The following is a 22,228-nucleotide window of genomic DNA, read 5'->3' as shown; positions in this document are numbered from 1 at the left end:
GCCAATCAGCAGCTCTGCTCTACTGCCATCTGCTGGATGCTTGCTTTGACTTGAACACCTGGGGTGGCTTGCTCAGGTACACTTTCTGGATGCAGTGACCGCAATGCACGGATGCAAATTTTCCCCACGACAGCCAATTAGCAGCTCCGCTTTACTACCCTCTGCGGGATGCTTGCCTTGACTTGAACACCTAGGGTGTCTTGCTCAGGTACACTTTCTGGATGCAGTGACCGCAATGCACGGATGCAAACTTTCCCCGCAACAGTCAATCAGCAGCTCTGCTCTACTGCCCTCTACTGGATGCTTGCCTTGACTTGAACACCTAGGGTGTCTTGCTCAGGTACACTTTCTGGATGCAGTGACTGCAATGCACGGATGCAAACTTTCCCCGCAACAGCCAATCAGCAGTTCTACTCTACTGCCCTCTGCTAGATGCTTGCCTTGACTTGAATACCTAGGGTGTCTTGCTCAGATACACTTTCTGGATGCAGTGACCGCAATGCACGGATGCAAACTTTCCCCGTAACAGCCAATCAGCAGCTCTGCTCTACTGCCCTCTGCTGGATGAAGAGAGGTTTCCAAGAAGTTTGCGGTTAAAGGTTCTAGAAGAGAGCACTCTGTGGAATATCAGTTGAAATAACTATGGAAATCGTGGCTGGACCTCAGAGTTTGTGTAAAAGCAGTCAAGACAAAGGAAATCTAAAAGGGGGTGGTATAAAATCATGGACTGAATTTGCTGTTAAGAGTGGAGCAGAAGCTTTGTTTAAAAGTGTCATTTGGAAAACCTCGTCTGCATTTTGGAATGCAAACCACTAATGGAAAACATAATTATGAGTGAAGATTTTAAAGCGTGTTTTGGGGAATGTGGTTTGGATATTCTCATGTGATCATTATCTGGGACAATTTGGAGGAAAAATCCACAGACACTAACTTGAGTTCACAGCAGAGTGCATGTATTTGCCATGTCTTGTGTGTTTAAAAGGGCCTTTGTGTTAATAATATCATTGTAGACTTAGATGCACTTTGCAACCCATATTAATCCTAAACCTGTGTGTAATTGTCAAGCTAAGAGGGGAGTAAAGGCGTATTGCATCATAATCCATTTTTTCATGTTTAATAAATGTTTTTTTCTTGTTGTTAAAACTAATTAGTGGTCCTGTTACTCTGTACCTCCACATTCTTTTTCCCGAAGTTCTCTTTTGAGCCAGGGTTCCATTCTGGGATATTCCCATCCAGTATAACATCAACTGGGATTGTAACAATATAGTGAAGCAGTCTGTGTCCATTTACAGCAAAAGCTGGACAAGATTCAGGCTTGGGCTAATACGTGACAAGAACATTCACACCATGCGAGTACCAGGCAATTACATTTTCGAAAATCTAACCATCGCCCCTTGACATTCAATGGCATTAACATAATTGAAACCCCCACTATCAACATCCTAGTGGTTACCATTTTGCAGAAACTGAACTGGATCAATCACATAAATACTGTGTCTATAAGAGCAAGTCAGAGGCTAGGAATTCTGCAGTGAGTAACTCACTTCCTGACTCACCTTCAGGCACTGGAATGCATCTGAAGTACCCTGGGAATGTTGTAAAATGCAAAGCACTTTCAGTTCCTCTTGCAATTAGAAAAGAAGAGGAATTGAAAGTACTTACCATTTTTGAAGTTGCCAGCAGCTATCAATCAGAAGAAGGATGTTTGCAAACATTGCGGTTCGGATCAATGGTGGGGATGGTACTTTCATAGAATCCCTACAGTGCAAAAGGAAGTTGTTCGGCCCATTGAGTCTGCACCACCCTCCGAAAGATGCATTCAAGCGTGAAGTGGAAGATAAATAAACAAATCTCCTGCCTACTTTGTGTAAACCATTGAGCTGTCAATCAAAATTTAATTGAAGGTACTGCACTGTGAAATTGAATGTGCATGTATTTGCCACGTCTTGAGTGGGCTCAGGCTGGGGGTTTCAAAGCATCTCGGGGATTTCAAAGCTTTTCAAGTATTGTGAGCTTTCTGGAAAGACTCAGAGCCTTCAAAAAGCTGCAGTGTTAAAAGCAAGAGGCTGAGTGAGCAGTTGTGAAGAAAGGGAAAGTACTTGAGGTCTCCTGGCTTGTATCTTTAATGAACTATCTGATCTGCTTATCATCCATCAGGCAGTGCAGTTAAAAGTGAGAAGCCAACTGCAAAGTTTTCATAGTTCACAGACAAAAATAATGATTCTGAACAGAGTGCTGCCTGAAATCATGATGCCAAGAGAGATCTTCAGGTTGCCCAGGGCTAGAGGGGCAGTCCAGACATGGGACCCCCATCCCTGGGGAGAGTCCCAAGCTCAACCTCACCCCCAGCCTGAGCCCACTCAAGACCCAGGACCCTTGGACGACCCTCATTCTACAGCCTTCCAGCAGCAGCGGGGCACATGGACAATGGACATACCTCCATGACCCCCTTTGGGATACATCGCACAAGGCCTGTGCTTGTGATGACCTGCACCGAAGCCCACCCAGTGGAGTTCTCACTGGGGGGTGGAGTATAATGGAAGGGCTAAACAGCGGGCTTCAAGCCCACCAATGATATTGAAAAGAGCGGATCAAGGGCCTCGATTTTAGCGGGGTGGCGGTGGTAAGGGGGTAGCGAATATCACTGGTAACAGTACAAAGTCCATTATTGTGGCCCGGGGCTGAGATCGAACCTGTATCCTTGGTGCCGTGAGGCAGCAGTGCTAACCACTGTGCCACTGTGCCGCCCCTTGGCAACATGTTTTCCAATCTATCTCAGCCCTGCCACTGACCATTGGGAGTTTAAATTTAGCCTATAAAGTTTAATTCTGCATTTAAATGATCTCAAATGGCTCGAATAATGAAAATCAGTGATAGGTGTTTTTAAGAAAGATTAACACGCATAAGCTGAGGAGAAATAGAGACCAAAAAAATAAAATACTGGTGATACAGGATAATTATTTAATAATACAGGAGATAAATGAAGAGGAACATTTAGCAACAGGAACAGGATAGAGTTGCCACACAAATTAATTGTCCAAACATAGTGAATATAGCAGTATATCTTGCTCTCTTACCAACTGCCTGTACTCTGAAAACATAATGAAATCTTATTGGGCTGAATCTTGTTAGTTAGGTAAAAGAACATTTTAAGTTTTAAAAAATAGTTCTATTTCGATCAGGTTTGTACCTAATTTTGTACCTGCGTCAGCATGACTCTTCTGAATACTCTTAAGAGATTAGAGGAACTTACTTTTGTTCTGAAAAAAGCTTTAACATTCTTGTTAATACATGAAACATGATAGACTGGCTATTTTAGGATTCTCTTTAGGGCATACTTAGCATAGTTGCAACATTTAAATTGTCAGGAGAAGGTTTGACTCTCTATTTAAAGAGTCTGGTACTTTAATACATTCCATGTCAGTTCTAAATGGTTGAATAATTAGATTAATGAACAGACAGGTTGCAGAGCTTGAACTTTAAACTATACACACCTCAGAAAACCTCCAGTCTCATTGAATAATTTGGCAGAAACATTTGATTTGATTTCATAATACAAGCTTAGGTCTACCATTCCAGCTGATTCCATCCAAAATAACTGAAACTATCAAAATGTAAAACAGACTCAATTGTCTCATTAAATTAACCATAAACAGTGGGCAGGGTTCTCTGATCCCCAGCCGCATGCTCCTCAGCCGTGCACCGTTCACTGACAGCGGGATTCTATCTTCCTGTTCCTTGTCAATGGAATTTCACATTGAAACCACCTCACGTGCGAAACCCGCTGGCAGGGGTGCTCTGCCAGTGGCAAAAGTGAAGTCTGACAACCATATAATTACAGCCAGTGTCTAAAATGACTATGAAGGAAAAAACATTATACAAGAAATTCTTGGGAATATAATCTCAGCAGCTAAATCGGAGGCTAGCTAATGCAACCCCACTATTTAGTAAGGGAGGTAGGGAGAAAAAGGAATTATAGACCAGTAAGGCTAATGTCAGTTGTGGGGAAAATTCTAGAATCCATGATCAAAGATTCTATAGCAGATCACTTGGAAAACATTGGCAACATTGGACAGAGTCAGCATGGATTTATGAAAGGGAAATCATGCTTCACGAATCTACTGGAATTCTTTGAGGGTGTAACTGGAAGAATTGATGAGGAGAAGCCAATGGATGTGGTTTATTTGGAGTTTCAGAAGGCTTTCGACAAAGTCCCACATGTAAGATTAGCATGTAAAATTAAAGCGCATTCGATTTGGAGTAGTGTATTGAGATGGATATAAATCCGGCAGACAGGAATGAAAAAGTAGGAATAAACAGGTCTTTTTCCAAATAGCAGGCAGTGACTAGTAGTGCACCTCAAGGATCGGTGCAGGGACCCCAGCTATTCACTATATCTATATATTAATGATGTGGAGAACGGAGTTGGACTTGGGCGAGCACAGTATGAAGTCTCACAACACCAGGTTAAAGTCCAACGGGTTTGTTTCTAATCACTAGCTTTCGGAACACAGCTCCTTCATCAGGTGAGTGAGGAGATGGGTTCCACAACCACATATACCGTCAAAGTCGATGATACTTTGAATGCGAGTATTTGCAGGTAATTACGTCTTTACAGGTTCAGACGGAGCGACTGGAGAGAGTGATAATCGAGGTTAAAGAGGTGTGAATTGTCTCAAACTAGGACAGTTGGTGGCGACTGAATGCAATGAGACATGAATCCAAGGTCCCGGTTGAGGCCCTACTCATGCGTGCAGAACGTGGCTATCAGTTTCTGCTCGCCGATTCTGCGTTGTCGTGCGTCCTGAAGGCCGCCTTGGAGAATGCTTACCTGAAGATCAGAGGCTGAGGTAGACAATGCAGGCAGTCACACGAGGATGTACCATGTACCGGTGGGTGGTGCTCTCACGTGTAATGGCGGTACCCATGTCGATGATCCAGCACGTCTTGCCGAGAATGCCATGGCAGGGTTGTGTGGTATCGTGGTCATTGTTCTCCTGAAGGCTGGTTAGTTTGCTGCAAACAATGGTCTGTTTGAGGTTGCGCGGTTGTTTGAAGGCAAGTCAGTAGTGGGGTGTGGGGATGGCCTTGGCAAGATGTTCGTCTTCATCGATGAAGTGTTGAAGGCTGCGAAGAAGATGTTGTACTTTTTCAGCTCCGGGGATGTACTGGACGACGAACGGTACTCTGTCCTTTGTGTCATGTGTTTATCTTCTGAGGAGGTCGGTACGTTTTTTTGCTGTGGTGCGTTGGAACTGTTGATCGATGAGTCGAGCGCCATATCCCGTTCTTACAAGGGTGTCTTTCAGCTCCTGTAGATGTCTGTTATGTTCCCCTCGTCTGAGCAGATCCTGTGTATATGGAGGGCTTGCCCATCGGGAATGGTTTCTTTGACAGGGTCGCGGGGACAAAGATGTGGCGGTTGCTCAGGTTGTGCCTCGTGGCGGCGGCGGGAAGCGGGGGCGCGCTCCCGAGCAACGGCAGCGGGAGCCCGCCCAACCTCATGCTGCTCCTGATGAACGACATGGGCTGGGGGGACCTGGGAGTCTTTGGGGAACTTTTGTAAGGGACACGAAGAATCCAGCACGAGTTTTAAGGATACGAAGTAATAACATTTATTTACTATAACATATATACATAACAGTAGCAGTAACTTCCCTTGCTACATACTCCTTCCTGCTGGTTCCTGAACTGGTCAGCTTTATTTATACTAGGAGTTTACTAGTGGTTTCTCCGTCCCCCTCATTGGGGAAGCTCATGCTCCCACAGGATTGTGGGATAGTCATTAGTCCCGAGCCAATGGCAAGTAGGCAGGTTATAACATCCCTCCCCCCCCAAAGTCCAAGGAATCCACCGAAGACCCTGGCGAAGGAGGGCGTTGGACTCGTTTGACCGCAGGCCGGACACCATTTGCACGCGGCGCTGGATCAGGCGGCGTGTAACGAGACGGAGACCGGCGCTTCTGTGATGAATGGCGCAACGGTTGTCCATACACGGCCCGTGGACCCGAGGATTCCCCCTCTGATGCATCCTGTGTCTCCATCTCGGAGACAGAGTCTGCAGGCTTCGAGTGAGGCACCAGTGGAAGATTGTGAGGACTACTTTCCCTTGTCTCTGGCCTCTGCAGCTGTAGAAATGAGCTCCGGGGGCGGGGTATCATTTGAGGGGATAGTCTTCTGGACCGAACGTGGTCTACGTGTTTTCGCTGGAGACGACCCTGGGCTTGCACTTGGTAAGATATAGGGCCCGTTTGGCGAAAGATTACACCAGGAACCCATTGGGCACCACCAGCAAAATTCCGAACGAACACTGGGTCACCGGGCGCAAACTGCCGAATCGGCCGATGCCGAGAAAATCCCTGTCCCTGTCGTTCTTGTGTGCGGCGTACTTTTGAGCCAATGTCCGGGAAAACCATACTAAGGCGGGTGCGAAGTCTCCGGCCCATTAGGGGTTCTGCGGGAGCTACCCCAGTCACTGCATGGGGGGGTGGTCCTGTACGTAAACAAAAAGCGAGCCAGTCTTGTGTCCATTGATCCGGAAGACTGCTTCTTTAGGCCTCTCTTGAATGTCTGCACTGCGCGCTCTGCCAACCCATTTGAAGCCGGGTGGTAAGGGGCAGTGCGGATATGGCGGATGCCGTTCAACTTCGTGAACCTCGCAAACTCCTCACTCGTGAATGGAGTGCCGTTATCCTTGACCAGCACCTCGGGGGAGGCCATGCGTACTAAACGACAAACGCATCTTTTCAATTGTTGCGCAGGACGTTGTCCCCTGCATTTTATGCACCATTTGGACTGGGCGTCAATTAGTAGAAGGAACATGGATCCTTGAAAAGGGCCTGCAAAATCTGCATGCAAGCGTGCCCAAGGCCGCCCTGGCCATTCCCAGTGATGTAGGGGCGCGGCCGGCGGAAGCTTCTGATGCTCCTGGCAAATGGAGCAGTTTTGGACCACCTTCTCAATGTCGGTGTCGATGCCTGGCCACCAGACATAACTCCGGGCTAACATTTTCATTTTGGTCACGCCTGGATGCCCATTGTGCAAGTCTGTTAGTATCAGCTCCTGGCCTTTTTCCGGGACAATCACACGCGTCCCCCACAAGAGGATGCCGTCTTCCATGCTGAATTCTGACAGCTTGGAGGAAAATGCGCGCAACTCGCCTGGGAGCTGTCTATGCTGGCCACCATACAGGACGATGTGCCGAACCTTTGACAGGACTGGCTCCGTATGGGTCCACTCACGGATCTGTGGTGCCGTGACAGGCAAGGTGTGCATAAAGTTTAGGGTTGCAACCACCTCACCGGTCGTGGGGGTCGACATGGGGCCAGTCGATAAAGGCAATCGGCTCAGTGCGTCGGCATTTGCTATCTGCGTACCTGGTTTGTGCTCCAGAGAATACTCGTATGCAGCAAGCAACAAAGACCAGCGCTGGATCCGTGCAGAAGCAATGGGCGGTATTGACTTATCCTCTCTGAAAAGTCCCAGCAGGGGCTTATGATCAGTCATGATAGTGAAATGGCGGCCATACACGTACTGGTGGAAGCGTTTCACCGCAAAAACCACTGCCAGGCCCTCGTTCTCGATCTGCGCGTATTTTTTCTCCGCTGCAGTCAATGTGCGGGAGGCGAAAGCTATCGGTCGCTCGTACCCGTTCTCCATCTTGTGGGACAGGACGGCCCCAATACCATACGGGGATGCAACACATGTGACGAGCAAAGGCTTTCCAGGATCAGAGTGGGTTAGTAACCCAGGACACGACAATTGTTGCTTTACCCGCCGAAAAGCGGTTTCTTGCAGCTGACCCCAAACCCAGGTGTGATTTTTCTTTAGCAAAAGGTGCAAAGGGGCCAGCGTAGTTGCCAGATTGGGGAGGAACTTCCCGTAATAGTTTACGAGACCGAGAAAAGAACGAAGATGCGAAGTGTCAGTCGGGGCAGGGGCATGTTGAATTGCACGCACCTTCTCTGCGACAGGGTGCAGACCTTCGCGGTCCACCCGATAACCTAGGTAGACTACTTCCTTTGCCTGAAATACGCACTTTGTGTGACGTAAACGGACTCCAGCCTCCGAAAGGCGTCTAAGGACAGCCTCCAGATTTTCCAAATGTTCCTGCTCCGACGTCCCTGTAATCAAAACGTCATCTAGGTAGACAGCCATACGTGGTAAACCTCTCAAAATGCCCTCCATAACACGTTGAAAAATTGCGCAGGCAGAGGATACTCCAAAGGGCAACCGTGTATATTCATACAGGCCCCGGTGTGTATTAATCGTTACATATGGTCGGGAGGCAGGGTCCAGCTCCAACTGCAGGTAGGCGTGACTCATATCTAATTTTGTGAACGAGAGTCCACCTGCAAGTTTCGCGTAGAGATCCTCTATGCGAGGCATTGGATATCGGTCGAGTCGGGAAACCGTATTCATTGTAAGTTTATAGTCGCCACACAAGCAAACTGTGGCATCTGGCTTCATTACAGGTACAATTGGTGCTGCCCAGAGGCAAAACACGGGGGCAGCACGGTAGCCTTGTGGATAGCACAATTGCTTCACAGCTCCAGGGTCCCAGGTTCGATTCCGGCTTGGGTCACTGTCTGTGCGGAGTCTGCACATCCTCCCCGTGTGTGCGTGGGTTTCCTCCGGGTGCTCCGGTTTCCACCCACAGTCCAAAGGTGTGCAGGTTAGGTGGATTGGCCATGATAAATTGCCCTTAGTGTCCAAAATTGCCCTTAGTGTTGGGTGGGGCAACTGGGTTATGGGGATAGGGTGGCGGTGTTGACCTTGTGTAGGGTGCTCTTTCCAAGAGCCGGTGCAGACTCGATGGGCCGAATGGCCTCCTTCTGCACTGTAAATTCTATGAAAACGGACGGGCCTGATAATACCCAAACTCTCCAAACGAGTGAGCTCCCCTTCTACCTTCTCGAGCAAGGCGTAAGGCACTGGGCGCGCCCGGAAATAGCCGTGGCTCCTGGTTCAACTTGGATATGGGCTACGGCCCCTTTTATTTTCCCCAAACCAGGCTGGAATACATCTGGGTATCATCCTAGTACCTCAGTCAACCCTTCAGAAACTGTTTGGAGGATGTGCTGCCATTGCAACCGCAAATGGCGCAACCAGTCCTGACCCAACAGGCTGGGCCCATGGCCGCGCACCACGATAAGTGGGAAACGCCCCTCCTGGCGTCCATAGACAACAGGGGTCATTGTAGTTCCTGCAATGTCCAGTGGTTCCCCCGTGTCGGTGGCCACCTGGCCTGTGAGTCGGTTAATGTAAGGGACTGCATACCCTGCTTGATGCGGTCGAATGTCCTCTGGGCTATCACGGAGACCGCTGCGCCAGTATCCAACTCCATCTCAAGCGGGTGGCCATTGACCCGTACTGTTACCTTACTGGGGGCCACACGGGGAGCTGCCACACCATGCAGCTGCAGGCAGTCGTCCTCCGTCTCCATGTCCTCAGGAGTAGTCGCCGCAGGTTCATCCACATGGAAGGTACGGCCTCTGGGCTGGTCCCAGTTACGGCCCAGGGGCTGGTCCCAGTTTTGGTCGGAACGACGGCGCCTCTGGCGCCCCCAGGACCGCCGTCCGCGACGGGGTCGGCGCCTACAAGTCTGACACGGACATGGCTCCTCATCCATTGGCTCTGGAGAAGGCTCCCTTCGGGGAGGAATGTCCGACGGCCACTGGCGTCGGTCCGGACGATGCCTCGCCCAAGTTACCGCAGGAGTGCGGGGGGACGTTTTCGGACGGAAGGGGTTGCGCCCCAAGGCATGCACTTCCATTCCCTGTAGCTCCTGTGCTCCTCGCTCTGCGCTCTCTCGGGACAATACTATTTGAATGGCCTGTTGAAAAGTCAATGTTGGCTCCGCTAACAACTTTCTCTGGGTGGCCGCATTGTTAATACCGCAAACCAAACGGTCGCGTAACATTTCTGACAAGGTCTCACCATAGTCACAGTACTCCGCAATCCTGCGTAGCCTGGATAGAAAATCGGCAAGGGATTCTCCAGGGGTCCTCTCAGCAGTATTAAACCAGTAACGTGGACTATCGTGGATGGGGTTGGGTTAAAATGTTGCCCCACTATATTCACAAGTTCATCAAACGTTTTGGTGTCTGGCGCAGCTGGGTACGTAAGGCTCCTAATCACCCCAAACATATGCGGGCCGCAGGCGGTGAGCAATATGACCACCTGGCGCTCGTTTTCGGTGATATTGTTTGCCCGGAAATAGTAACGCATCCGTTGTGCGTACTGGTTCCAGCTTTCCAGCGCAGCATCAAAAACATCCAAACGTCCGTACAGAGGCATGGTATAATAGAAAACAACTTCCAACCTGTATCCAACAGAAATCCAGGGAGGTGGCTTCAGCAGTGTAGACAGCTATTCACTTTAACCTTCGTCGCCAGTTTTGTAAGGGCCACGAAGAACCCAGCACGAGTTTTAAGGATACAAAGTAATAACATTTATTTACTATAACATATATACATAACAGTAGCAGTAACTTCCCTTGGTACATACTCCTTCCTGCTGGTTCCTGAACTGGCCAGCTTTATTTATACTAGGAGTTTACTAGTGGTTTCTCCACCCCCCTCATTGGGGAAGCTCATACTCCCACAGGATTGTGGGATAGTCATTAGTCCCCAGACAATGGTAAGTAGGCAGGTTATAACAGGAACCTTTCGGAGAGACCCCAAACCTAGACCGAATGGTTGCAGAAGACATGCTTTTCCCAAACTTCTATGCTGCCAACCCGCTGTGTTCACCGTCCCGTGCTGCATTACTGACTGGGCGTCTCACTATCAGAAATGGTTTCTACACCATGAATGCTCACACTCGAAACGCTTACACACCACAGGAGATTGTGGGAAGAATTCCCAGTTTGGTGATCCTTTTGCCAGAACTCTTGCGGAAGGCAGGATATTCCAGCAAAATCGTCGGGAAGTGGCATTTGGGACATCGAGCCCAATTCCACCCCCTCAGGCATGGATTTGATGAATGGTTTGGGGCTCCAAACTGTCACTTTGGACCATATAACAACAAGGACAAACCCAACATTCCAGTCTACAACAACTCAGAGATGGTTGGCAGGTATTACGAAGAGTTTCAGATTGACTTAAAAACTGGAGAATCCAATCTCACCCAGCTCTATTGACAGGAAGCGATTGAGTTTATCAGACAACAGACTGCAAAAAAGCATAACTTCTTCCTGTATTGGGCTATTGATGCAACTCATGCTCCAGTCTATACATCGAGACGTTTCCTGGGAACAAGTCAGCGAGGCTTATACGGTGATGCAGTCCGTGAGATAGATGACAGCATTGGGAAAATCCTGCAGGTGCTCCACTCACAGGACATCGCCAACAACACATTTGTGTTTTTCACATCGGAAAATGAGGCTGCACTCATCTCAGCCCCCAATCTAGGGGGCAGTAATGGCCCATTCCTGTGTGGAAAAGAGACAACATTTGAGGGAGGAATGCGGGAACCGGCAATTGCCTGGTGGCCAGGGCACATACCTGCTGGACGGGTCAGTCAACCAGCTGAGCACTGCCATGAATCTGTTTACAACCAGCCTGACACTGGCTGGGCTTCAAACACCCACTGAACGTACGGTTCGGAGGGTACAAGGCACATTACTGGACATGGACTAACTCCTGGGAGGAGCTGCAGCAGGGAATTAACTTCTGGCCAGGACAAAATGTGACAGGGGTCACAACACATGATCAACAGGACTACACCATCCAGCCTCTGCTCTTCCAGCTTGGGAGGAATACTGGAGAGAGATACCCAATCAGGGTTTCCCACCAGAAGTATGAGATGGTGATGAGAAAGATCACAAACACTGTGCAACACCACAAAGCCTCCCTGGTGCCTGGAGAGCCCCAGCTCAATGTGTGTGACCGGGCTGTCATGGATTGGAATCCTCCAGGTTGTCAAAAGCTCGGCAAATGTCTGAAAGTTCCCAGGACAACCCATGGAAATGTAGCTGGCCAAATTGACATTGCTCACAGGAGACATCGAAACATTGACAATAGGAGCAGGAGCAGGCCATTCAGCCCTTGAGACTACGCCACTATTTATTATGATCAGGGCTGATTATCCAACCAGATAGCCTAATCCCACTTTCCCCCCAGATCCTTTGATGCCCTTCGCCTGAAGTGCTATATCCAACACATTTATACAATTTACACTGGATTCTGGACCATCACAATCAACATCCCCAGCAGAACTCCCACCAGTGAGAGTCAGAGTCAGCACCTTCAGGAACTGTCCCCAGTGAGAGTCAGCATCTTCAGGAACTGTGCCCCAGTGAGAGTCATTGTGTCCCAGTGAGGGTCAGCACATTCAGGAACTGTCTCCCAGAGACAGTCAGCAGCTTCAGTAACTGTCCCTCAGTGAGGGTCAGTACCTTCAGGAACTGTCCCCCAGTGAGGGTCAGCGCCTTCGGGAACTGTTCCTAGTGAGAGACAGCGCCTTTGGGGGCTGTCCCCCAGTGGGGATCAGAACCTTCAGGAACTGTCCCCAGTGACAGTCAGAACCTTTGGGGGCTGTCCCCCGGTGGGGGTCAGCGCCTTCAGGAGCTGTGTCCCAGTGAGAGTCAGCGTGTTCGGGAGCTGTCCCCCACTGAGGGTCAGCACCTTCAGGAACTATACCCCGGTGAGAGTCAGTGCCTTCAATAATTGTCCCCAGTGAAGTCAGCTCCTTCAGGAACTGTGTCCCAGCGAGAGTCAGCATCTTCAGGAACTGTCCCCAGTGAGAGTCAGCACCTTCAGGAACGGTACCCCAGTGACAGTCAGCACCTTCAGGAACTGTCCCCAGTGAAGTCAGCACCTCCAGGAACTGTACCTCAGTGAGAGTCAGCACCTTCAGGAACTGAGTCCCAGTGAGAGTCAGCACCTTCAGGAACAGCATCCCAGTGAGAGTCAGCACCTTCAGCAACTGTTCCCTAGTGAAGTCAGCACCTTCAGGAAATGTCTCCAGTGAAGTCAGCACCTTCAGGAACTGTGTCCCAGTGAGAGTCAGCACCTTCAGGAATTGTACCCCAGTGAGAATCAGCACCTTCAGGAACTGTCCCCAGTGAGGACAGCACCTTCAGGAACTGTCCCCCAGTGAGAGTCAGCACCTTCAGGAACTGTCCCCCACTGAGAGTCAGCACCTACAGGAACTGTCCCCCAGTGAGAGTCAGTACCTTCGGGAACTGTATCCCAGTGAGAGTCAGCACTTACAGGAATCGTATCTCGGTGAGAGTCAGCACCATCAGGAACTGTGTGTCAGTGAGAGTCAGCCCCTTTAGGAACTGTCCCCCAATGAGAGTCAGCACCTTCAGGAACTGTCCCCCAGTGAGAGTCAGTACCTTTGAAACTGTATCCCAGTGAGAGTCAGCACTTACAAGAATTGTATCTCGGTGAGAGTCAGCACCTTCAGGAACTGTGTGTCAGTGAAGTCAGCACCTTCGGGGACTGTCGCCCAGTGAGAATCAGCACCATCAGGAGCTGTCCCCCGGTGAGAGCCAGTGCCGTCGGGACTTGTATCCCAGTGAGAGTCAGCACTTACGGGCACTGTATCTCGGTGAGAGTCAGCACCTTCGGGAGCTGTGTCCCAGTGAGAGTCAGCACTTTCGGGAACTGTATTTCGGTGGGAGTCAGCGCCTGCAGGAACTATACCCCAGTGAGAGTCAGCACCTTCGGGAACTGTGTCCCAGTGAGAGTCAGCACCTTCATGAACTGTCTCCCAGTGAGAGTCAGCACCTTCAGCAACTGTCTGCCAGTGAGAGTCAGCACCTTCAGTAACTGTTCCCAGTGAGAGTCAGGACCTTCAGGAACTGTATCCAAGTGAGAGTGAGCACCTTCAGGAACAGTATCCCAGTGAGAGTCAGCACCTTCAGGAACTGTGCCCCAGTGAGAGTCAGCACCTTCAGCAACTGTTCCCCAGTGAGAGTCAGCACCTTCAGGAACTGTGTCCCAATGAGAGCCAGCACCTTCAGGAACTGTGTCCCAGTGAGAGTCAGCACATTCAGGAACTGCGTCCCATTGAGAGTCAGCACCTTCAGGAACTTTCCCCCAGTGAGAGTCAGCACCTTCAAGAACTGTGTCCCAGTGAGAGCCAGCACCTTCAGGAACTGCGTCCCCAGTGGGAGACAGCACCTTCAGGAACTGTGTCCCAGTGAGAGTCAGCACCTTCGGGAACTGTGTCCCAGTGAGAGACAGCACCTTCAGGAACTGTCCCCCAGTGAGAGTCAGCACCTTCAGGAACTGTGTCCCAGTATAAGTCAGCACCTTCGGGAACTGTGTCTCAGTGAGTCAGCATCTTCAGGAATGTCTCCCAGTGAGAATCAGCACCGTCAGGACTTTTCCCCAGGTGACAGTCAGTGCCTTCGGGACCTGTATCCCAGTGAGAGTCTGCACTTACGGGAACTGTTTCTCGGTGAGAGTCAGCACGTTCGGGAGCTGTGTCCCAGTGAGAGTCAGCACGTTCGGGAACTGTCTATCAGTGAGAGTCAGCACCTTCAGCACTTGACCCCCAGTGAGAGTCAGCACCTTCAGGAACTGATCCCAGTGAGAGTCAGCACCGTGAGGAATTGTACCACAGTGAGAGTCAGCACCTTCAGGAACTGTCCCCCAGTGAGAGTCAGCACCTTTAGGAACTGTCCCGCATTGAGAATCAGCACCTTCAGGAACAGTATCACAGTGAGAGTCAGCACCATCAGGAACTGTGTCCCAGTGAGAATCAGCACCTCAGGAACTGTCCCCCGGTGAGAGTCAGTGCCTTCGGGACCTGTATCCCAGTGAGAGTCAGCACTTACGGGAACTGTATCTTGGTGAGAGTCAGCACCTTCGGGATCTGTGTCCCAGTGAGAGTCAGCACCTTCGGGAACTGTATCGCGGTGGGAGTCAGCACCATCAGGAACTGTGTCCCAGTGAGAATCAGCACCTCAGGAACTGTCCCCCAGTGAGAGTCAGTACCTTCAAAACTGTATCCCAGTGAGAGTCAGAACTTACAAGAATTGTATCTCGGTGAGAGTCAGCACCTTCAGGAACTGTGTGTCAGTGAAGTCAGCACCTTTAGGAACTGTCCCCCAATGAGAGTCAGCACCTTCAGGAACTGTCCCCCAGTGAGAGTCAGTACCTTCAAAACTGTATCCCAGTGAGAGTCAGCACTTGCAAGAATTGTATTTCGGTGAGAGTCAGCACCTTCAGGAACTGTGTGTCAGTGAAGTCAGCACCTTCGGGGACTGTCGCCCAGTGAGAATCAGCACCGTCAGGAACTGTCCCCCGGTGAGAGCCAGTGCCGTCGGGACTTGTAGCCCAGTGAGACTCAGCACTTACGGGCACTGTATCTCGGTGAGAGTCAGCACCTTCGGGAGCTGTGTCCCAGTGAGAGTCAGCACCTTCGGGAACTGTATTTCGGTGGGAGTCAGCGCCTGCAGGAACTATACCCCAGTGAGCCAGCACCTTCGGGAACTGTGTCCCAGTGAGAGTCAGCACCTTCATGAACTGTCTCCCAGTGAGAGTCAGCACCTTCAGCAACTGCCCGCCAGTGAGAGTCAGCACCCTCAGTAACTGTATTCCAGTGAGAGTCAGCACCTTCAGGAACTGTGTCCCAGTGAGAGTCAGCACCTTCAGGAACTGTGCCCCAGTGAGAGTCAGCACCTTCAGCAACTGTTCCCCAGTGAGAGTCAGCACCTTCAGGAACTGTGTCCCAGTGAGAGCCAGCACCTTCAGGAACTGTGTCCCAGTGAGAGTCAGCACATTCAGGAACTGCGTCCCATTGAGAGTCAGCACCTTCAGGAACTTTCCCCCAGTGAGAGTCAGCACCTTCAAGAACTGTGTCCCAGTGAGAGCCAGCACCTTCAGGAACTGTGTCCCCAGTGGGAGACAGCACCTTCAGGAACTGTGTCCCAGTGAGAGTCAGCACCTTCGGGAACTGTGTCCCAGTGAGAGACAGCACCTTCAGGAACTGTCCCCCAGTGAGAGTCAGCACCTTCAGGAACTGTGTCCCAGTATGAGTCAGCACCTTCGGGAACTGTGTCTCAGTGAGTCAGCATCTTCGGGGAATGTCTCCCAGTGAGAATCAGCACCGTCAGGGACTATCGCCCAGTGACAGTCAGTGCCCTCGGGACCTGTATCCCAGTGAGAATCTGCACTTACGGGAACTGTTTCTCGGTGAGAGTCAGCACGTTCGGGAGCTGTGTCCCAGTGAGAGTCAGCACGTTCGGGAACTGTATCTCGGTGGGAGTCAGCACCTGCAAGAACTGTCCCCTCGTGAGAGTCAGCACCTTCGGGAACTGTGTCCCAGTGAGAGTCAGCACCATCAGGAACTGTCCCCCAGTGAGAGTCAGCACCTTCAGCATTGACCCCCAGTGAGAGTCAGCACCTTCAGGAACTGTCCCGCTGTGAGAATCAGCACCTTCAGGAACAGTATCACAGTGAGAGTCAGCACCATCAGGAACTGTGTCCCAGTGAGAATCAGCACCGTCAGGAACTGTCCCCCGGTGAGAGTCAGTGCCTTCGGGACCTGTAACCCAGTGAGAGTTAGCACTTACGGGAACTGTATCTTGGTGAGAGTCAGCACCTTCGGGAGCTGTGTCCCAGTGAGAGTCAGCACCTTCGGGAACTGTATCTCGGTGGGAGTCAGCACATGCAGGAACTGTACCCCAGTGAGAGTCAGTACCTTCGAAACTGTATCCCAGTGAGAGTCAGCACTTACAAGAATTGTATCTCGGTGAGAGTCAGCACCTTCAGGAACTGTGTGTCAGTGAAGTCAGCACCTTCGGGGACTGTCGCCCAGTGAGAATCAGCACCGTCAGGAACTGTCCCCTGGTGAGAGCCAGTGCCGTCGGGACTTGTATCCCAGTGAGAGTCAGCACTTACGGGCACTGTATCTCGGTGAGAGTCAGCACCTTCGGGAGCTGTGTCCCAGTGAGATTCAGCACCTTCGGGAACTGTATCTCGGTGGGTGTCAGCGCCTGCAGGAACTATACCCCAGTGAGAGTCAGCACCTTCGGGAACTGTGTCCCAGTGAGAGTCAGCACCTTCATGAACTGTCTCCCAGTGAGAGTCAGCACCTTCAGCAACTGTCCGCCAGTGAGAGTCAGCCCCTGCAGGAACTATACCCCAGTGAGAGTCAGCACCATCAGGAACTGTGTCCCAGTGAGAGCCAGCACCTTCAGGAACTTTGTCCCAGTGAGAGTCAGCACATTCAGGAACTGCGTCCCATTGAGAGTCAGCAACTTCAGGAACTTTCCCCCAGTGAGAGTCAGCACCTTCAAGAACTGTGTCCCAGTGAGAGCCAGCACCTTCAGGAACTGTGTCCCCAGTGGGAGACAGCACCTTCAGGAACTGTGTCCCAGTGAGAGTCAGCACCTTCGGGAACTGTGTCCCAGTGAGAGACAGCACCTTCAGGAACTGTCCCCCAGTGAGACTCAGCACCTTCAGGAACCATGTCCCAGTATAAGTCAGCACCTTCGGGAACATGTGTGTCAATGAGTCAGCATCTTCGGGGAATGTCTCCCAGTGAGAATGAGCACCGTCAGGAACTGTCCCCCGGTGACAGTCAGTGCCTTCGGGACCTGTATCCCAGTGAGAGTCTGCACTTACGGGAACTGTTTCGCGGTGAGAGTAAGCACGTTCGGGAGCTGTGTCCCAGTGAGAGTCAGCACGTTCGGGAACTGTATCTCGGTGGGAGTCAGCACCTGCAGGAACTGTCCCCTCGTGAGAGTCAGCACCTTCGGGAACTGTGTCCCAGTGAGAGTCAGCACCATCAGGAACTGTACCCCAGTGAGAGTCAGCACCTTCAGAACTTGACCCCCAGCGAGAGTCAGCACCTTCAGGAACTGATCCCAGTGAGAGTCAGCACCGTGAGGAACTGTACCACAGTGAGAGTCAGCACCTTCAGGAACTGTCCCCCAGTGAGAGTCAGCACCTTCAGGAACTGTCCCGCAGTGAGAATCAGCACCTTCAGGAACTGTACCCCAGTGAGAGTCAGCACCTTCAGGAACAGTATCACAGTGAGAGTCAGTACCGTCAGGAACTGTGTCCCAGTGAGAATCAGCACCGTCAGGAACTGTCCCCCGGTGAGAGTCAGTGCCTTCGGGTCCTGCCTCACAGTGAGAGTCAGCACTTACGGGACCTGTATCTTGGTGAGAGTCAGCACCTTCGGGAGCTGTGTCCCAGTGAGAGTCAGCACCTTCAGGAACTGTATCTCGGTGGGAGTAAGCACCTGCAGGAACTGTCCCCCAGTGAGAGTCAGCATCTTCGGGAACTGTGTCCCAGTGAAAGTCAGCACCTTCAGGACCTGTCCACCTGTGAGAGTCAGCACCTTGAGGAACTGTACCCCAGTGAGAGTCAGCACCTTCAGGAACTGTGTCCCAGTGAGAGTCAGCACCTTCAGGAACTGTGTCCCAGTGAGAGTCAGTACCTGCAAGAACTGTGTCCCAGTGAGAGACAGCACCTTCAGCAACTGTGTCCCCAGTGAGAGTCAGCACCTTCAGGAACTGTGTCCCAGTGAGAGTCAGCACCGTCAGGAACTGTGTCCCAGTGAGAGTCAGCACCTTCAGGAACTGTGTCCCAGTGAGAGTCAGTACCTGCAAGAACTGTGTCCCAGTGAGAGACAGCACCTTCAGCAACTGTGTCCCCAGTGAGAGACAGCACCTTCAGGAACTGAGTCCCAGTGAGAGTCAGCACCTTCGGGAACTGTATCTCGGTGGGAGTCAGCACCTGCAGGAACTGTGTCCCAGTGAGAGTCAGCACCTTCGGGAACTGTGTCCCAGTGAGAGACAGCACCTTCAGCAACTGTGTCCCCAGTGAGAGCCAGCACCTTCAGGAACTGAGTCCCAGTGAGAGTCAGCACCTTCGGGAACTGTATCTCGGTGGGAGTCAGCACCTGCAGGAACTGTGTCCCAGTGAGAGTCAGCGCCTGCAGGAACTGTGTCCGAGTGAGAGTCAGCATCTGCAGGAACTGTGTCCCAGTGAGAGTGAGCACCTTTGGGAACTGTCTCCCAGTGAGAGTCAGCACCATCAGGAACTATCTCCCAGTGAGAGTCAGCACCTTCAGGACCTGTCCCCCAGTGAGAGTCAGCACCTTCAGGACCTGTCCCCCAGTGAGAGTCCGCAGCTTCAGGAACTGTGTCCCAGTGAGAGTCAGCAGCTTCAGGAACTGTGTCCCAGTGAGAGTCAGCACCTTCAGGAACTTCAGATCAATTGCCGTTAATCTACGGTATGTAAAATAGTGGAGTTGATCATCAGGAATAACCTCGAACATTATCTGGAGAACAATAACAACAACAGCCAAATGAATTCAGAAAGCAAAATATCAGAGAAAGCAGAATAATGGCCAGTGAATGATTATTGTGGGGCATAGTTAGAAATTATGTACATAGCCCAAACCTAGCCCTTTCACTTTTTATAAACTGAACTGAACCAGGCCTGAAAACATTGACTTTTTTTTTTAAACATGTCTGACTAATACTGAGCAGCCGTGTGCACGAGGGTTGACATTTCAGTGGGAAGGCAGAGGGGAGATAAGTGATAGAAATGGAATTGTGCCAGAATACATGCAGATAAATGATGTGAATCCTATATTTAAAAAGGAAGAAGGAACATGTTTGATGAACGTTTGACCAGTTAACATCAATGGCTATTAGAGGTGGGCAGTTAATGTGTGCCAACCCGCAACACTTACATCCTGTAAACAAATAAAAAAGTAGAATCCTTAAAAAAAAAGAGAATGGCTTCTTTAATGTGTTTACGGTGGAAGTTGGAGAAGTGGAGCATCGTGAGGTTATCCATGGGCTTGCGGTAAAGCAAAGTTCTGAGGTGACCTTCCTTGATGGAGATACGTGTGTCCAAGAATGCAACTTATTCTGGAGAGTAGTCCATGGTGTGTCTAATGGAGGGATGGAACTTATTGATGCCATTGTGTAGTCGTTTCAATGATTCTTCGCTGTGGGTCCAAAGGAACAAAATGTCATTGATGTATCTGATGTATAGCACCTGTTGAAGGTCCATTGTGGTGAGGAGGTCTTGTTCAAACTTGTGCATGAAGATGCTGGTGTACTGAGATGCAAATTTGGTCCCCATGGTTGTGCCGTGTGTCTGGATGAAGAACTTGTTGTCAAAGGTGAAAACGTTGTGATTCACGATGAAGCGGATGAGTTGTAGAATTGCGTCTGGAGATCGGCAATTATCGGTGTTGAGTACTGACGGTGTTGCAGCAATGCCTTCATCATGGGGGATGCTGGTGCCTAGACGTTCAATTGTAACGAGGAATGTTCCTGGTTCAACTGGTCCATGATGTTATGAGCCAGGGTTCAGAAAACTCCAAAGTATATCATGGAGTTCACCTGACCTACAACTGTTTATTGAATGTGGCTGGGATGAGCACAAGAGCCTGCCTTTCAGGTGTTATTCAACAGAGTTCTTAGGTGCTTTTAATCAAAAACACAAACTTTATTCAACGACTTTAGTTAACATTTGTATAAACACACACATGCAAGAAGTTTTATCAACTACAAACATAAATACCCCACCCAGCTACAGTAATCTATGTATAACCCGTAATGAATCACCCTTTACTGTTCCAATTTAATAACAAGATCCAAGTAAAAACCAGAACCCCCTTTTCAAAGGTGTGGCCCAGCACACGGCACTCTTACTGGTATAAGACGTGGTATTGATATTCTTGTTTCCTTTTCAAACAGCAGATTTGAATTCCTTCCAGAAAGCAATTATCTCTTTTAAGTTATCAAGCAGTCTGGAAACAGCTTTTAAAATGAAGATAGAGAAATCTTTCTTTTAACCTGTGCAGTACAAACAAGTCCAAAATCAAAACAAAAGTAAAAGTTATAAACGAAAGCAAACTCACACTGCCACAGCCCAGCTCAACCCACACAATGACATCACTGAAGTAATGTGATCAGACAAAAACATTTCTTAAAGGGACACTCACATGACACCTCCCCCTAAGTAAAAAAAACCCATTAGCTTCAAAGATGGTTTCATTTTTCACCTTTTCACTTGCCCATTAATAACGATTGTCAATAAACATACATTTGTTAAACAAAAACAGAACAGGCAAATATCGATTATAATAGTTCATTTTAGTTGAAAAATGAAAAAAATGAAAATCGCTTATTGTCACAAGCAGGCTTCAATGAAGTTACTGTGAAAAGCCCAAGTCGCCACATTCTGACGCCTGTTCGGGGAGGCTGGTACGGGAATTGAACCGTGCTGCTGGCCTGCCTTGGTCTGCTTTAAAAGCCAGCTATTTAGCCCAGTGTGCTAAACCAGCCCCTGTGCTAAACCAGCCCCTGTGCTAAACCAGCCCCTAGTTCTTAGTCTTCCTGAAACTGGAATCCGTCTTGATTGACAGTCTCTTTGGACAAGAAGGTTGCTGCACAATCCATCCATTTCTCTACGCCTCGACATCTTTCTTTAAGGTCAGGTACATTCATTCAATCCGACCACAAAGCCTCTTGTAATTCTCCAACACAGGAGCAGTGGTTAACACTGCCTTTAGGCCTTCAAATCCCTTTTCACACTCCGCTGTCCACTGAAATTTGCTACGCTTCTTCAGCAAGTCTGTCAGTGGAGCAACCACGCTGTTAAAATTCGGTAAAAACATTACAAACGGCTCCTGCCAGGAAATCGCATTATTTCCCTTTGTGTCGAGGGTATTGGAAACTCCCCAATAACTTTTGTTTCCACATCCCGTGGAACCATTTGTCCATGTCCAATTGTATGGCCAAGGAACGTAACTTGGACTTTTCCAAACTCACCTTTGGCTAGGTTTACCACCAAACCCGCCTCCTGAAGTTGATCGAATAACTCCATCAGATGCTTCAAATGTTCTTTCCATGTCTGACTAAAAATCAGCAGATCGGCGATGTATGCCGCACAATTGGGTACTCCTGAAATGACTTTGTTAGATTACCGTTGAAATGTGGCTGGGGCGTTTTTCATGCCAAATGGCATAACTTTGAATTGATTTATACCATTTGAAGACACAAAAGCTGAAATCTCCTTCAGATTTCGGATAAAGATACCTGCCAGTAATCTTTGAGTAAATCCAGTTTGGAGATAAAAAGCTGATTGTCCCACGTTCTCAATTCTGTCTTCCAACCATGGGATAGGAAAAGAGTCTATTCTTGTAACTGCATTAACTTTTCGAGAGTCCACACACAATCATTGGGTACTGTCCGGTTTTGGTACCATCACTGTGGGTGAGCTCCAATGGCTGCA

At 49.7% G+C, this 22,228-nt stretch overlaps 1 protein-coding gene and 1 pseudogene across 5 annotated transcripts in view; one reads left to right on the top strand and one right to left on the bottom strand.

The window, feature by feature from the left end:
- Nucleotides 1–22,228, bottom strand: part of cacna1c (calcium channel, voltage-dependent, L type, alpha 1C subunit) — a 1,623,635-nt gene that overhangs the window by 906,531 nt on the left and 694,876 nt on the right. The gene's annotated exons all lie outside the window — the stretch shown is intronic.
- Nucleotides 10,696–11,989, top strand: LOC140396259 (N-acetylgalactosamine-6-sulfatase pseudogene; annotated as a pseudogene).

This window comes from Scyliorhinus torazame, chromosome 19 (assembly GCF_047496885.1).
Source record: "Scyliorhinus torazame isolate Kashiwa2021f chromosome 19, sScyTor2.1, whole genome shotgun sequence".
Classification (NCBI taxonomy): domain Eukaryota; kingdom Metazoa; phylum Chordata; class Chondrichthyes; order Carcharhiniformes; family Scyliorhinidae; genus Scyliorhinus; species Scyliorhinus torazame.
Note: the sequence above shows the minus strand (reverse complement) of the source record. Positions and strands in the feature narration are given on the sequence as shown.